Source organism: Balaenoptera borealis (genome assembly GCF_965194805.1).
Source record: "Balaenoptera borealis genome assembly, chromosome: 13".
In the NCBI taxonomy this organism is placed as follows: Eukaryota; Metazoa; Chordata; class Mammalia; order Artiodactyla; family Balaenopteridae; genus Balaenoptera; species Balaenoptera borealis.
In genome coordinates, this window is record NC_138870.1 from 1834303 (window position 1) to 1848864 (window position 14562).

The 14562-nt window shown below is 58.0% G+C and overlaps 1 protein-coding gene and 1 long non-coding RNA gene across 8 annotated transcripts in view; one reads left to right on the plus strand and one right to left on the minus strand.

Annotated features, from left to right (window-relative positions):
* CACNA1C (calcium voltage-gated channel subunit alpha1 C) overlaps positions 1 to 14562 on the minus strand; it is a 556614-nt gene that overhangs the window by 317964 nt on the left and 224088 nt on the right. The gene's annotated exons all lie outside the window — the stretch shown is intronic.
* Positions 1227 to 13169, plus strand: LOC309609275. The gene is made up of 3 exons (XR_014233358.1): positions 1227 to 4787; positions 5312 to 5403; positions 5494 to 13169. It is a non-coding gene; the product is annotated as an uncharacterized lncRNA (long non-coding RNA).

Genomic DNA, 14562 nt, shown 5'->3' on the forward strand with positions numbered 1-14562 from the left:
TGGAATGTGTTATAATAACAATGTATTGGGAGAAAGGAGAAGTCAACCCCTTGGAGCGGATACTCCCTACAAATCCAACTGTGCAAATCTCTGTGGCTCCTTTCTCCGTGTTCCTAAGAAAGTGTTACAAACACAGATGCCAGTTCAGAGCTAAAAGCAAGCGTGTGGTGTCGGGGCCTGCAGATTTCCCCGGTGAGGCCAGGGGTCCGCAGCAAGGAGCAGGTCAGGCTGGGAGCCGGATGTGGGGAGGACCGGCCCGCGCCCCAGGCAGGCAGACCCACTGGAGGTTTCTTGATGAAGGAGATGCCCAGGGGGCGCTGGCCCCTTGGTGGCCTCACGGACCGCAGGGCCCTGGAGCCCCAGGAGGAGGCCCCGCCCAGAGAGCTGCCTCGGGAGAACGAAGCAGCCGTTCACTTGATCCTCTGGTGCTGGGCAGTGCCCTGCACATGCTCTGAGCCCCCGTCCTCATACCAGTGTCCCCAGGGTGGGCACGACGGCTGTCCCCACCTTGCGGATCAGGACACCGGGGAAATGCGACGTTAGGTAACCGGCACCCAGCGAGAGGGCAGCACCAGCAGCCTTGAACTCGGGGCCCGGCGTGAGGTCCGAAGCGTCACTGCCTCCTGGGGGGGGAGTCTCTCTGGGGCCCCTCCCGAGGCCTGGGCAGCCTCCATTTCCGTTTTGTGCCAAAAGGGAAAATACCGGCTCCAGGGTTGTGCCTTGGACTTCAATCCACAGACGTTTTTTCCATTTGGGATACAACTGGGAAAGAGAAACAAGAGCGGAGGGAAATCTGCATTTCACCCAAACTGGCACTGGAAGCGTGAAGTGGGTTCCACACGCCACCTGCCCGGGCCCTTCCGGCCACCCCATGAGGTCGTGGGTGACAGAGCCCGCGGGCCCCAGGACTCCAGGGACGAACGGCGTCCAGTGAGATGCTGTGTCCCCACGGGTCCTTGTGATCCTGGAGAGCAGGCCCCAGGCCACCAGCCGTCGGCACTAGGTGCCTGGAGCCCATCCTGCCTTGTCACCCTCACCCAGCCAGGGCCTGGCCTGGGAGGGATGACCGTCCGGTCCCAGCAGAGGTGCTAATGATTCCACACGCCACCCCCGACCAGTGCCAGGTGGACCTCACGGCCTCAGGAGGGTGGACGTGGTCGGCCTTCAGCCAGAAGGACACGGCAGACTCCCCGGCTCCTGCTGGGCTGCAGGGCTGGTCCTTCAGCCGGGACGGTGTATTGTCACTTGCAGACAGCTTGTGGCCTTGTGGAGCCAGACCTGCCCACTTTCTCTCGCTGGAGGACTCAGGCCATCTGAGTCAGCCCCGAAGTGTTAGGAGGGTTCCCCGAGCCAGCGGGTTCTATGAAGTGTAGGGCACACGGGGCTGTCCTGTCCCTGCCCTCAGAAAGCGGACAGTTCAGAGCAAGGAGGTGGGGGACGCATTTCAGAGTTCCATCACGGTTTGTTCAACCAGTTTTGCTAGGCGGGCAGGCAGCCTGCCTCGGGGACAGAATAACCTGAGGGTGGGTAACCGCTATAAGCTCCCTGCTCAGGAAGAGCTTTCCAGAGCCGGCTAAACTGGGCAGTGTGACAAATAGGCTCTCGCTCCCTGCTGACCCCTCCCGCTCTGCACCCGGACTGAGGCCTGCGGACGTGGCTCCCCGGCTTCTGGTCGGTTCGGCCGGTGAGGAAGGAAAGAAGCCACGGCCCTTCTTTCCACGCCCACCTGACGTGGCCCTGGTCCTGAGGGTGGCCGCGTCCCGGCACAGCCAGTTCCCGGCCCACGGCTGCAACATGACTTCCCCCCTGGGACCTGGGGGGTAACAGCCCCCTCTGTCGCCGGCCAGAGGCGCCGCCCCACACCCTTGCTGGCCCCTCATCCCTGTGCAGACAAGCCCTGCGACGAGGCCTTTTCAGCGGAGCCACGCGTGTGGAGCTCCACCTCCCGCGGGGATGCTCGAGGAAGGGTTCCAGAGGGAGCTGCGCTTTGGGGCTAGGAGTCGAGGCCCGCCTCCAGGCAAGGCTGGGTCCAGAGCTGTCCTGAACAGGCAACCGCCTTCCTCTCGTTTCAAATGCCCACAAGTCAGCCTGTCTGCACTGTCTGCAGGGCCGTGTGTGACTCTGAATCCAGGACCCAGGGCCCCTGATTCCTCTGCCCCTGGCCTTGGTCGTGGGCTTTACTCTCCATTAAGAGAGTAGAAGCTTTTGCAACCCAACCGGGCCCATCTCCTTAAGCACACACATGGAGAGCAGACCTCAGGTGGGCTCTGAGTCCTTCAGGCAGCCTATAAATCAAGTGCTAAGCCCTGTTCCCGCTCCTGGCTCCGGATCCAAATTCCCTCCCGGCCTCCGAGGACCATCGTCTACACGTTCAAGTCCCCGCTCACAGATCGCCCTCCCGAGCAGATGCCGAGGCTCCTTGTAACCGTCAGTGTTTTGACGAAGTACAAGTATTTAATCCTCTGCCCATGACGCCCCCTCCCCACAAGGCCAGGGTGGGACAGGGGGAGCAGAGGGGGAGCCCCGGGCCCTGCGAGGAGGTGGCCTCCTCCCACCGGACGCCCAGCTCGCCCAGAACCTAGGGCGCCTTGTCGTCCACTCGGGGAAGGAATGCTGGCCCGAGTGAGAGAACCAAGGTTAACTGGGACAGAGAGGACCGTCTCGTTCCTCCCCCGCCTCTTCCGGGACTCGCGCATCCTTGGCAGATGGTGTTTCTAGCCACGTCTCCCTGGGAAACCTACCCCAGCTCCTAGCAACCTCCAGCCAGCGAGGGCTCGCTGGGCTCCAGCCTGACGCCCAGATGCTCCCGCCCCAGGCGCCCAAGGCCACCCCCCTCCAGACGCAGCACTTACTGGAGGAGGCCCTGCAGGGACCCGCTCAAGAGCGTGGGCACCAGAGGCCCCATCATGCCTCCTGGGAGCCCCTGGCCTCCCACCGACAGATCTGGGCCCCCGCCCCGCTGACACACAGCCCCCAGCCTGCCGGGAGCACTTCCTTTCGGTCACCTCCAAACTTCCCTTTCTTAAAAAGAAACAATTGTCTGAAGCCCCGGGAGTTAATCCATGAAGTCCTCTAAAACAAAGGCAGCTGACCCGGCCCTGGACAGTCGATCAACAAACATGGCAGAGCCGGGCCTCCTCGGCCCCCAACGCTCTTCGTTCCGGCCCCAAGCAGGGACCTGGCAGATCCTGCCAGTGACCTTGGCCTCCCGGGCTCCCCGCCCGCTCCTGCCAGACCCTGAGAGCTGGGCACTCCTCGGAGGGACCCAGTGGTCACCTCCACGGTCTCTCCCTCTTTCAGGGCCACCTGATTCAAAGTTTCTGGAGCAAGTCAGGTCCCAAGTCGAATGAAAGCAAAGTGACCTCTTGTAAAAGCCACGGGCTGTTCAGCGTGATTCTGGGAGAGACTCAAAGCCCTAAAAACCTGTCTTAGACAACAACGGGGAAAAAAACCCTGTTTTCCCCACTCTTCATTTTACATGCAATCAATCCTGAGCGGAGTCAGATGTTTGGCGGGCGCTCCGGGAACAAAAGAACAGTCGGAGAGACAGGCTGGAGGCCGGCCAGGCGTCAAGATTTCTCAAGAACCTCGCAGGGGCCCCTCCCGCTGTGCAGGGAAGGAATTCAGCCTGGCCCTCCCCTGCCGGCCTGCACGGCTCTACCAGCCCCTCCTCGGGGCAGATCCCCTCGGAGATGAAAGAGATGAGAGAACATGGGAAATTCACTTCCTTCGCTTGGGCCCCGTCAAGTTGGGACTGGGCAGCCCTCAGATCCTTTCTCAGAGCCTCAGTTTCTTATCTGTGAACAGGGCGTTAAACTACCTCTCTTGCGGGCTGTCGTGAGGGGTACAGGGCACGTTATTTTCTTGCGGTGGCGGATGGTGGTGCATCCAGTGGGGGCCCGGCTGCTTCCTCCTCACCCAGCCCTGCCCACACCCTAGTCCTGAACATCCAAGGAAGTTCCAACAGGCACTGAAAACAGGGCTGATTCCCCCGGCTCCTTGCTGTGTGACCCCGGGCACATCACTTAGCCTCTCTGGGCCTCATCCTGCTCATATTTAAAATGGGGATAAGAACTGTGTGCGCCCGACAGATGTGTTGTGGGGATTAAAGGAGAGTCTCCCCTCCTGGAGGAGCATTTCTCGAGCACCTGCTGGGGGCCACGTGCTCCGCTGGCTGAGGGACCCCAGTGGTACACAGACGGGCGGAGCCCTGCCCCCACCCCGCTTATCTTCTCCGGAGACGTCACACAAAGCCATAAAAATCCACACGAAGTCGCAGCGACGGAGCTTTTAGGAGGAAAGGAAAGGAGGGTCCCGGCACGTGGTAACATTCAATAAACAATAGATGTTCTTGTTCTGTTGTCAGAAATCAGGCAGTGGAGTTTATTATCCTTCAGTTTACAGGTGAGTAAAGAGAAACCCAGAACAGCTGAGCACGTGCGCCCAGGTCGTGCGGGACTCAATCCCAGGCCTGCCAGCCCCAGAGCCCTTGCGCTTCCCTCTGAATCCACGGCCCACACACGTGACACTGAGTGTGAACTCCCTGCGTGCCTTCCCGCCCTCACCAGACCCTCACAGCCTCCCCAGCGGCCCCTTTATCACCTCCTTGCTGCGCACGGGGAGACGGAGGCCAAGGTCACCCACTCGGCAGGCCGGGGCTGTGTTCACCACACTGGCTTCTCTTGGACGCTTTCCTGGCTCCCGGGTCCATAAAGGGAGAAGCAACTCCAACACAACACGCCAGCCCCAGCCCGCCAACCCCTCAGGTCCCACGGCCCATCTTTCAGGTGAGCTCCAGGCACGGGAGAGACACAAGAAGGGGCAGGAGAGCTGGCGTCTCTGGCCCCCGGCCACCCTGAACCCACGGGCACAGCCTCATTACTTTCAGGGCCTGGCCAGGTGCTCGGGCATCCAACTTGGAGCCCCACGCGGGTACCGAGGCCACACGCGCCCGACGTCAGTCTTCCCAGCACAGCCTCAAAAGCCAGCAGGCTCAGGCAGAATTCTGGAGGTAGAGGAAGGGAAAAAGCGAGGCAGCTTCGGGGAAAACAAGGGCTTGGGGGCCGGGAGAACGTGCTTTGCCTGATGACACGCACGTGGCCATCCGCGTGCCTGCCCATCCCTCCCCGGCAGCCTGTGCTCCCCGAAATCTTTGAGGGCGCGAAGGAGGACGGTTCCTCTGTGTCCACGGAGCCCAAGGACGAGGCGTTTGTCTCATCAGGCGGTAGAGCCACAGTGTGGGTGTTCTGATGTCATTACTGCGTGGAGGGGAGCAGAGATGCCAAGATAAATAACACAGGATCCTCCAAAGATCCACAGGGAACAAGAGGACCACAGAGAAACGCAGAACGCCCGAGCCAGAGGCCCGCCCAGCACCCCCTTCAGTAGGAGACAGAGGCCCAGGTGAGCGGGGACCTGTCAGGTGATGCCGCGAGGGAGGGTCCGAGGGTGCCCCGGCATCTCCTCATCTCAGGCCCATCTGCTGCCCCGCAGGTTGGGGCAGAGAAAGGACTGTTGGTGGAAGCACAACCTCACCCGGCGTCTGCAGGAAGACGGTCCCTGGCGGTGCCACTCAGCAACCACAGAAGAAACAGGTTAGAGCCCCTGTCGAGACGGGACACAGGAGTCCCCACCCTTTCTGGCATCCACCTCCCCGACGGGCAGCAAGGGAGCCGTGGAGGACACAGCACAAGACAGGGGGGGTGCTTCCCTCTTTTCCTGGGATGGGCACCAAGCACCTGTGGGCTCAGAGAGCCCCAGGCCTGGGTGTTCACATGAAACAGGAGCGGAACGGCACCTGCAAGTTCTGAACCGCTGGCCGGGGTGCGGGCCGGAGCACCTCACCTGGAGAGACAGGTGGCCACAGCCAGCAGTTCCCAGGGCCCAGGCGAAGGTCAGCGTCCCTCTGCCCACTTCCAGCAGGGCCAAGGGCCTCCGGCAGGCCAGCAAGGACGCTGATCCTCAAACGCACTGCCCCAGAATCTCTGTTGCTTAATCCACAGGTCACTTGAGGGTAGGAATGACCTCAGCTCATCAGGCAGACGTCCTGGAGCTGATCTTTAAGGAGAAATCCAGAGGCTTAGTCAAGAAAAAGGCAGCTCAGACAGCTGGAAGGGCAGAGGGATTTGCAGAGAGCAGAAAGGACGAATGTGGGCTTGGGCAGACCAGGGGAAACGGCTCGCGACAGGGCAGGGGACCTCCGGCAGATGGAGAACGCGCTGGTACCCAGCAAAGCCAAAAAGGCACCATCAATTTTAAGAGAGTTATTTCTTGAGGACGTACTGGCTGCAAAGGAACCCACGTCTCATCCGATGGGGCAGCCGGATTGCCAAACAGGGCTGGGTGACCTCGGGCTGTCGACCGTTCTCTAGATCGCTCCGGCAGCGAAAGCCCCTGTGGAGGGGGGTCGGGAACAGGAAGAAGCCAGCACACACGGCGGTCTCCAAGCCAGCGCGTTTGGGAAGATGCTCTGCTTGGCGCGGTGGCGAGGGTCAAGTGATTCGCCCCAGGCCACGTCTAGCTTGGGCAGGTCATGCGACCCCCTGGAGCTCGGCTCCCACATCTGTAAGAAGAGAGGGCCGGACAGGACACTCTCCCTGTCAGTCCCGACGTGCCTCAGGTCTAATCAGAGCAGGGGCTCTGACCTGCCAATCCCATCTCCCTGGATGACCGCAGTCATCTGAAGTGAGGTCCAGGGGAGCTGCAGTGCCAGAGGTCAGATCTGGGGAAACCAGAGTCTGGATCCCCCCCAGAAGGCCCCCAGGACCCCACAGGGGCCGCCCCCGGCTTCGGAGACACCGGATCCCCGGCTCTGACATCCAGTCCTAGCAGGGGGCCTCACCCTCCTGCCCACTCCCTGTTGGAAGGGAGGCTTTGAGCACCGCCCTCCCTTGGTGCTGCCCAAGAGGGAGCACCAAGCGGGGGCCGTGGACCCCCGCTGCTCTCGGGGTTTAAGCCCAGGGTTTGAGGCTGGCCTGAGATACGCTCTGGTTTATCATCTTGATCCAGGGGCAGGACTCAAGAGCCGCTGCTGTGTTTCTCTCCTCCTTTGCCCTCCTCAGTCACGTCCTGCTCTCCCGCTCCAGCCTGGACCCCTCCATCATCTCGACGTCTCCGCTTGGATGTCTCCACCCGAACCTGTCCCAACCCACGCTCGGACTGCCCCCACTCCCAGCCCTCTCCTGCCCAGGCAGGCACCTGCTCCCTCCAGCCTCCTGGCTGCTCAGGCTCCCCCAGACCTGACGTCCACTACGTCAGTACGTGGCTTCTGCTGAGCCTCGACAACCCAGCCACGCCTCGCACCTCCGCCGCGGTCACCCTGGTGCAAGCTGCTGACATCCTCCTCCTGACGGGACCTCCTGACTCCTGCTTCTACACCCAGCGCCCGCCCCTTCTACCCTTTATAAAATCGTCAGAGCACGTCCCTCTTTTGCCTAAAAGCCGCATTAGCATCACACTTCACTTGGAGGAAAGCCTGGGCCCTCACAATGACCTGCGAGGCTCTCCATCGTATGTCCTCGTTCGCATTGGCCTGGTCTCGAAGGCTGCGGCCCGCCCGCCCTGTGCCTCGCACACACTCCCACTTCGGGGCCTTTGCACCTGCTGCTCTCTCTGCCCTGAGTGCCCTTCCCCGACACCCCAGACGCCCATCCTTACCTCCTACAGGTCTCTGCTCAAATGCCATCTTGTCAGTGACACCTCTGTTTAAGCTGAACCCCCTTCCTGAAGCACCCTGCTCCCTTCCCTGCATGTATTCCTCCTCCGGACCTAGTACTACATATTTTACTACTTTTTCCTTTCTTTTCTTCCCCTCAAGAAAGTGTAAGCTCCTTGAGGGCGGGGCCGTTCATCCGTTTTGTCCGTCAATGTAACACTGGTGCGGCGACAACGGTGCCTGGCGCGTACAGCCTCTCAGTAAATCTTTACTGAGTGAACGCAGCCCCCTTCCAGCAGGCACCCGAGAACACCACAAAAGCAGGGCCAGAAGCCCCTTCCCAGATCTGCCGGGTGCCTGATCTACTTGCTGTCACTCTTTCCCGCCCCCTCTAACTTTCTGGCTTCCTACCACTGGTCCCACACTTCAGACTCCCACCCGAACCTGTCCTGTGAGGCCCCCGGGCCTCCTCCACCACCAGACAGACGCGCGCTGACTGCACCGCGGATGCTGATCTGCTGGGATGGGCACTGGCGCAGGTGGGGTTCTCCGTCCCGGCCCCCGGCCCTCATGCTCAACCTACGTCTGCACACGCCCACCACGGGGGCTGGAGAGGCAGGTGTCGCTATTGCAGCTGCAGGTCCAAGCCCCCACCCCGGCGGGTCACTGTCCTGTGCTCCTCCCCTTGGTGGGAGACACAGAGTGGAGACTGAAAGCACAGCAGGTGTTTAATAGACGGCGAAGTGGAAGGGCTTCCAAGCTCCGTGCCAAGACAGCAGCTGGCGGCAGCACTGAGCCCACTGCCCACATTATGGCTTTTGGACTCAAAGAAAGGCCAGGGGAAGTCGTTGGGGGGCCCAGCTGATGGTCACGTGCGTGGAGCCTCCCGACAGAGGACGGGGGGCAAGGGCTCCGCCCGGGTCTAGGGGCGACTGACCACCAATTGAGTATCCACGCTCTTGACCGCTAAGCTGCACTGACTCCAGGACCGGCCTGTGGCCTCAGGCAGAAGCAGGTCCTGCCCTCTGGGGGCTGGGCCATCTGCACCCCCTTCCTCAGACTGTGTCAGCCAAGTGCCCCATCAGGCACATGTGGCCAGCATGGCGGGGTCAGCGATCTCATGGAGGAGCAGGCCGTCTGCTTCCCTCCGGGCAGGGTACAGTTGCTGGACCAGTGCGTCCAAGCATGCTCTCTCTCCTGGACACAGCGTGCAATCTGGGGATGCCAGCAGGAAGCGGATTCTCTGAGTGCGACCGTGAGAACACCCACGACAGCCGGAATTTAACGTGCACTGCCGTTACTTACGATTTGTCTATCAATTTTTTTAAAAAACATAAATTGACTAATTGTTTATGATAAAACTTTTAATGAGTACAACTCTTGCTCTAAATTACAAAAAGTTACACACGTAGGTCTGATATAACTCTTAACCCAACACTGCCAGGCTCCCAACCACTTCCTCTCATCCGGAGACCCTGGAAATTCTGTCCTGCTCTCACCCAACACTTCAGAGCAACTTCTGGGCTTTAACCACCAACTCCTAAGCTTTTGGGTTTCCTTTTTTTTAGGACAAAGTTATTCATTTTCCTCATTAACATTTTTCATTCACTCGGAGTCATCTTAAGGACCCAGTTCACATCCGAATGAAGAAGTGGCTTCCAACTGATCTCAGAGGTTAGCTTAAGCCAAATGGTCACAAACTCTAGCGCGCATTAGAAAAACCTGGTGGGCTCCTTAGAACAAATGATTGGGTCCCACCTGGGGGGTTTGGTCTGCCGTCTGGGGCAGGGCCCCAGAACCTGCAGTTCTAATAGGTTCCCAGGTGATTTTTGACGTTGCTGGTTCAAGACGACATTCTGAGAACAGCTGCTTGAAGCTACCTTTCCTGGCATCTTTGTGGCCCCTGGAATTTTTTTTCCTCCAGACGGAAAAGAAAAAACAAGAAAGTAAAGGAGATACTGAGCTATCTGATTTCCCCCAGGCCCATGTAAAACACTTCCAGGTAGGAGAAGCCATCGTTGGAAATCATGCTCAGTCACTAGTGTAATTTCATCTCCCCTACTGATTTCTGGAATTTAAAAGCACATGCAAGTTAATTTATCCTGAATTCATAACCTTGCTTTATTAATCCATCTCCCAAAACCTTTTAAAAAGGGTTTTGCCTCTTTTCCTCTCTTCTGAAAATTTAAAAATTCATTTTAATGAAACAAAACTCACCAGAATTTGATTGAAAAAAAATATACAGTGACTTCCTTTTAATTAGATGGTTCTCATGCATCTATAATAATAAATAAGATAGAGAATATTCAAGTCTCTTAAAATATGTGAAATTGAGAGGGAAGAGATTAAAGTGATATAGGGCCGTCTGGAAAGGGCAGCCGGTGGAGAGGAAGAAGCACCAGGGCTGGATCTGGTCCCGTGCCCGGTCCCAGCTACCACGTCAAGCAGCTTGGCGGGCTCAGAAAAAATCTTTTAATTTTTACGACCCTCAGGTTCCACATATGTAAGATGAAGGCAATAACGTCTTCCTCAAAAGGTTGTTATGATAGAGTTAAAATTGTTTCATCCCACATCATTTTTAAAAAGGACTTGAGAATTTTAAAATTTCACATCTTAAGAAAAAAACACTTGAGACAAAAATAACTATCAAAAATTAATATGTAAAATATTTTTTAAAAAATGTTATCAACCAAAAGTATAGTACAATTATTCTGACTAATCCTCAAGGCCTGCCTAAGTTTCCTGGCAGTTAAGCTAAATAAGGAAATTATTATCTAACTTTCATTATCTCATTAATTGAGAGGTGGAAACAAACCGATTCCTCAGAGCAATTAAATGAGACAATGTATGTGAAAGCTTTTAGCAGATAACCAGAAAGAATATGTCATCATTAAGGTTCAAGGCAGAAGTGAGACGTCCCTCACTTACGTGTGGGACAGAGTGGACCCCAGACTCATCAGGGGATGGGATTTCATTCAGAGAAGCCCGGCTCCACCTTCCATCTCTTCCCTTGGGTCTGATTCTCAGAGGAGTCTGCCTGCCAGGGACCAGGAGTGCACTTCCAGCTAGGGTTCTCGCAGGAGAAAGTTGAGAGTATAATGTTCCATTGAACCCCATGAAAATGCCAGGTTTGTAGCTCAAATTTCAATGGTTTAGCCTGAGAGGAAGCCCAAATGCAGCAGAGGAAGAGGAGAGATGAGGGCAGGTGTGGAGGAAACACAAGTTCAAGGCCCTCTGTGCAGTTCTGACAGGTAGGAAAGTCTGAAGGCTACAGAGCCTTAGCCAGCCGTGACCCTCACTGCTCAAGCATCTGGGAGAGGCTGCAGGACGAGGGGCGTGCTGGGGGGCGCTCACCACACAGGCCCCTCCTCCCAGGTCCCAAGGCACCTACAGACAGTGTGGCCGCAGGCTGACCCCTGGCCACTTCCAGGTCTGGCCCTGAAAAGCCACCACCAGCCTCCCTGCTCACCCTCTGCCGGGCTGGCCCTGAGTGCCCACTCCCGGGCAATGTGGAAGCAAAGCCTCGGCCCCTGAATAACAAGGACCAGAGCCACCGAGCGCCTGAGTGCACTTCCCTGAATGACCGAAGAACTCACTGCAGTTCCAGGGTTCGGCTCTCAACACAGCACACGTGATAGAGGCACAGACGGAGGAGCTGAGGTCCCGTGCCCAGAGGAGAGCTGGACTCAGGGAAAGAACACTGTCCCCTATTGAAACAGATAGGGTTCTGGTCCCCAAACTGGGTAACACACCTCACAGCCACCGGAGGAGCTTTCCAATCAGGACAGATTCCCCTGCGCCCCACTCCGAACTCTTGACTTTTCCCAGGATGTTCTTTACCTCCTCTGTTAGGTGAAGACATTGGTCATCAGATCGCAATCAAGGGATGGCCGGACAGAATGTGGCTGTGACCCTGCCCCCACCAACATCTCCATCACTAGATGCCCGGGCGGGACTCTCCTCTGTTCTACGTCTCAGCCCTAATCCTACACCGCCTTCTCCTCATCTCTAGCTGGATAACTGGTGTATCTTAGCAACCCCAGAACCCTGCAAGCTCATCAGGGGCCGAGATGATAGCTTTTACATTGCTTTTCTGGACAGCATGCAGCAAGGCAGGTAATAAAAGCTCAAGCAACACTTTAGCCCATCTGATTTGAGTAGTTATTTTCCATACAACCAGGAGAAGCGGGGGAAAGGGCTTCTCTGGCAAACTAGACCCAGGAGGCTGGGCTTGGCAAAACCACTGCAAGTGTACGCGGAATTCACGTTTCGAGCCAGTGGCAGAGAAAGCGGCTGGTCGCTCTTCTCTTCAGTGGAGAGGTGGCTGGTTCTCAAACTTTAATGCACAGGAATCAACGGTGGAGCTTATTGAAAATGCAGGCTCCTGGGCTTACCCCACACCCGATATTCTGATGCAGTGGTTTGGGGGTGGGACCCAGGAATCTGCGTTGTGACGGTCCTCCTGCCCCTGCGCCAATTCCTATGCAAGTGGCAAGAAACGGTGGGTGTGAGGTGAGGCCAGGCCCAGGTCCATCCTGTTTAATGTTACATCACAGGCCTCCCGGGCTGCCCAGCCCATAGGAAAGCCAGATGTGCTGCAGGGCGATGCTCACCTGTCAGACTTGCCCTAGACGCTGCCCTTCCTCCAAGAGGCGAGATCAACCAGCTGACCCCTCCGTTCTCTGAAGGCCACCAGCTCACCGTCACACCCGAGAAAACTGGAAGGGTCCCCCTGGCTGCCTCAGACCCACCTGCCCCGAGTCCTAATTGAGGAGCCCAGCCACGTGTGCTCGCTCTGCCGGGACCATCTGTACCCAGACCTCCCTTCTCTCTGCAGAGCAGAAGGGCCGGGGCAGCAGCAAGCAGACCGGCCTTGACTGGGAGCCTGCCTTCGCCCCGGGACGGCCCTGCACCTGGGGGGACGTGCCCCTGAGAACCAGGCGCAACTCTGAGCCTCCATTCCATGACCTCACCTGCTCTCTCAGTGCCTCGCGGAGAGCAGTGGGGGGCTGGCGTCTTAGCCACGTTTGCAGATGGCAAACAGAGAGGGTATCTGACTTGCCCAAGGTCACACAGCAGGTCAGCTGTGAAGCCAGGGAGGGCAGCCAGGCTCTGCATCCGAGCGCCTCAGGTGGACGCAGAGTCGCGGCTGCTCTGATTCAGGCTGTGGTCCCACTGGACAGAAACACCGAGTTGGGCTCTGTCTATTGAAAGGTCTTTGGGTGGGTCCTTTCAGAGGGACCACTCCTCAGTCGCCATTCACAGTGAAGAGAAGAGAGGGGAAAGCGCAAGATATTTCTCCTGACGGTGGAACGGACCTGCAGGTCTCAGGATGCGGTAGGCAATGGGGGTCAGACCACCTGATGGGCCGCTCCCACATTTCTCTCCTGCCCTCCCCAGAGGCTCTGCGGAGTCGACCAGGCCGACGTCCACCCTGGCTCCACAATGAGGAACGTGTGGGCCCGTCTGATGGCACCTTCCTGTCCCCTCCTCCTCCCGGGTAGGTGTTAATGGTGAAGGGGACCGAAGTGAGCAGGGGACGCCCTGACCGGGGACTCGACAGCAGCGGACGGAGCCGTGTGCCCTGAGCCAGGTCCCTGCGGCCCAGGTGGAAAGACGGGAGCAGGGGGCCACCCGGACCCCACACCTCTGTTCCTGCACTAAGAGAAACCAGAAAAGCAGAGTCTCATAGCTCACACCCAGAGCTGGAAGGAAGGAGGGAGGGAGGAAGAAAGGACAGGGCAGGGCAGGGAAGGGAAGGGAAGGGGAGGGGAAGGGGAGGGGACGGGAGGGAAGGGGGAGGGGAGGGGAGGGGAGGGAAGGGGGAGGGGAGGGGAGGGAAAGGAAGGGAAGGGAAGGGGAGGGGGAGGGGAGGGGAGGGGAGGGGGAGGGAAGGGAAGGGAAGGGAAGGGGGAGGGGAGGGGAGGGAAGGGGGAGGGGAGGGGAGGGAAGGGAAGGGGGAGGGGAGGGGAGGGAAGGGAAGGGAAGGGTAGGGAAGGGAAAGGAAGGGAAGGGAAGGGTAGGGAAGGGAAGGGAAGGGGAGGGGAGGGGAGAGGAGGGGAGGGAAGGGGGAGGGGAAGGGAGGGGAGGGAAGGGGAGGAAAGGGAAGGGAAGCAAAAAGTGGACAGGCTGGCCTGGGCACTGGGGCACAGAGACAAATAAGACTCAAGCCGCATCCTCCAGACGCTTACTGCCGACCGGCGTCCGTGTTGCTCTAAGATACTGTCTGTGCTGACCTGCTCCTCCCTACGACCTGGGGGCACCAGGCACAGGGGTGTCTGCCTGGAGGTTCCACAGCTGAGCCTGTGCTGGACACACGCGGTGAAGCTCCAGGAAAATGAGTGGGTCCTGCATTCCAAGTTGGTGACAGAAAACTACGTGACAACAAGATCCCTCCAGCAACTTCTTCTGGACCGTATTGATCTTTGCTCTCAGTAAGGCACAGCCAAACTCAGGACCGCCCAGGTGAGGCAGGCCAGCCGACACCCCACGGCTCATCACAGCGTGCTCCCTGATACTAGAAACCAAGCCCCTTGGACCCACCCCGCCCTCTCTGGAGGTCCTCCCGCTCAGCCCACGCCCCTCGCTTCTCTCTACTGGTTTGGCATTTTCTCTCTCCGATGGTCCTAAAAATCAGGTCTACGGCATGTGAGGTTTTCCCATGATGTTTTAAGCTTATAATCTGCTCTCAGTGAGATCAAAGAAATGGCCTCAATTTCAGCAAGAGAGGCATGTCTTAGAAGCACCATTTAGCAAGGACACAGGCAGCCAAGGGGCGGGAGAGGCCGGCATTTAGTAATGACCTACTACGTGCAGATGTGTTATTTCACTGACTCCTCAATGCCCTCCCGTCAGGCAAGCATCGTCGTTTTGGAGATGAAGAAAGAGGGAAATAATAACACTTCTGT